The sequence below is a fragment of the Neophocaena asiaeorientalis genome, unplaced genomic scaffold (genome assembly GCF_003031525.2).
Source record: "Neophocaena asiaeorientalis asiaeorientalis breed wild unplaced genomic scaffold, Neophocaena_asiaeorientalis_V1.1 scaffold72, whole genome shotgun sequence".
NCBI classification, from domain to species: domain Eukaryota; kingdom Metazoa; phylum Chordata; class Mammalia; order Artiodactyla; family Phocoenidae; genus Neophocaena; species Neophocaena asiaeorientalis.
In genome coordinates this window covers 3,862,121-3,865,162 of record NW_020185336.1, presented here as the reverse complement: position 1 = coordinate 3,865,162, position 3,042 = coordinate 3,862,121, and positions in this window count along the sequence as shown.

The window sequence follows — 3,042 nt, the reverse complement described above, 5'->3', positions numbered from 1 at the left end:
ACTGTGTTGTCTACTCATATTACAAAGCAAAATTTAGTTTATGCAAATTACAAACTATATTTCAGCCATCTCCAACAGCCAATGTATATTACTAATCACCTGCCATGAACACGCAAAGTGCATTTAGCACTATCACAATCTTTCTGACGTCTTATCATTCTAATGGATTTCCAAGGGCTTTGTAGAAATACTAAAAAGCTAATATATTCACATGCATGTTTATATATATACATAGTTTTATACACTTATACATAAACACATATACATACATACACACAATTATTGTTTTTAAAATTGAATCATATTCAAACTTTACACTCCATTTTTTTCCCAAATATGTAACATACATGGATACATATATCCATGATATGGACCATCCATATGAGTTCATAGTCTTTTCCATTGCTGTGTATCATTCCATAGTTTCCATGTGACATGAGTATTGTATTAGATACCTTCTGCTTGACCACCCAGATCCTCTCTCCACCCATCTCTACTCTGCACTCTGGGAAGCAGACTCTCATGGCTTCCCTTGCTCCTGGTTGGTTCTGATGGGGTTAACAAATAGGAAGCCCTGGGAAGAAGTTAAAGAAAAAGGCTGAGGGCAGGGTACTTATTTCCTGGCCCCCTCCATGCAAGTTTGCCTCAGCCTGGCTCTGTCCCTCAACTGAAGGCCACTTCTCCTCCCAAGGAGTTTTCCTCTGCTCTACTTTCCTTCTGAGTTTGGTCACAGATTCCTCTCCTTGGGCCCAGGGAGGGTAACAGCTCTATTCCTATTCAAACTGGGTTATTGAAATAGCTCCTATGTATTCCCTACATACTGATTATACTTTTAAAATATCCATTTTGTGAATAAACTCAAATTCTCATGACTTATTTGTTTCCTTGGGACTCTGATAAAATTATTTAATTGTTCCCTGGCTGATGAACATTTATTTTATTTTCAGTATTTTTGCTGAAATAAAAATCCTTCTTAAATAGTGATGCTCTTATTTCTGTAAGCTATTTGCCAAAAGCAACAATGCTCACTCAAAAGTTAAGTGAATTTTTAATGTTTATAGATATTTCCAGATAACTTGCACTAGTTTAATTATTTAATTTATTGATTGATTTTTAACAAGCATTTTAAATGCTTGCTATAAGCCAGACACTGTATAAAGGGCTTAACAAATATTAACTCATATAATCTAGTATATGAGGCTTCTCATTACTATAATCTAGTATATGAGGTGTCTCATTATTAAATTTGCATTTACTTGGCTATTACTGAGGCTATCTATCTACCTACCTATCTACCTATCCAGTCTAACTATATTTCCTCTTCAATGAATTGTCCATTTATATTCTTTGCCTTTCTATTGCATGTATATATTAGTGAGACAAATTAAATTGAGAGAATTTGGGTGAGTGGTTGAGATCAACAGAATTTAATAGCCTTTAAAATAGATCATAATTTTCAAATTAAATAATTCTGTAAACACAATGAGAAATCAGATGCTATTCAACTATACTAAGATATACTCTGCCCTTATCCATAGCCAGCACATATGCACTAGAGTATGATCAGAAGAAATGCTTGATATTTTAGTGACAGAATATGTGACTATTTTATAGGTTGAGAAATCAGGAAAATTTTCCTAAGAAATCATTTATGAAGTAAAAGATTATGTTTTACAGGTATCTAAAATGTAAAAATGTGACTAGATCAAACTTGAAAAGATCTGGAAAAAAACTGGGAGTGAAAATCTTTACATTTACAGATCAAGAAACTGAGTCTTCTAGTAATACATCTGACTAGTGACATTCAAGTGGAAAGAATCTTAGATTAACAGAGAGTAGAAGATCTTAACTGCTTTGAGCCTTTGTTTCTCATCCCTAGAACTGGGAAAATACTATAGTATGAGGTCTTCTTGGCTGACAGCAGGGTTGGGAAGATCAAATGAGACAATGGGGGTTTAAGTGTTAGAAAATTCTAACCCGGCATTGTTTTATGGTAAAACGAAGTCTAGAACCCAGGTGTTCTAGCTCATTCTGTTCAGCACGGTGCTGCCTGATCCAGGAAGTTCTGCTCATAGGCATTTTGTAGATCCTGGACAACTTAGGCCCAGGCATGTTAAATACTTCTTCAGGTAGTCTGCAGTTCCCATGAACCTAAAAATCCTCCAATTTACAGATACCTAAATTTTTTCTTTACTCAGGGCTCAGCAACAGAGGTAATAGTCAAAACAAGCATCTAATATTTTTAGCTAAAAAGTGCCAGATGGGAAATAACTCCTTTTAAGAGGAAAATTCAAGTCTGAGTGTTCGCTCACACTCCAAACATATTGCTTCCTTCCACCATCACCCTGCTACCTCACAAAAAGCACTTAGATGATGACAATGCAAAAGTTCCAACCCTGCTAAGAATAAGTTAGGCTACGCCAAAATGGACAATAGTAATGCAAGGCCACATAATGAACTGCATCTGATGACAGGCTCATAAGCTGTGCCCAATAATAAATGGTTTTTATTAATGAGAATTCAGGGAAATGCAATTATTTTCTAACTCCTAAACTACAAAGATGTCAGACTTTTGTTATATATGTAGTCTGATCTATGACTCTGATCCATTATTTTAAAATCTATGATATGCATTTTTTCTGCTGTAATTTCTGAGGACAGAAGTTTGCAAATAAAAAATCTGTATAGTTTAACTATACAGAGGAATGACCCTCTTAACTTCTGAAGATCAAAATGCATTTTAAGGTAAAATATTAACAGTAAATATATTCTACTCAGAGGTATGAAAGGTATTTCATTTACTATGTTTACCTAAAAAAACCTGTGTCAGTCCTTGTTCAGGGTAAAATGGAGTAAGAAATTTTCACTCTGTCTCTCCTACTGAAATGCAGCTAGAATCTCAATACAATGCATGCAGAAGCCCTCTGAGGACTCTGAAAAAAAATAAGAGCAGGTGGATTGGAGAAGGAAACCATAATTTGAAGTACCACTGAACTGGAGGGGAATCTCCCATTTCATTTTCTTCCGGTGGTTCCCAGGCTG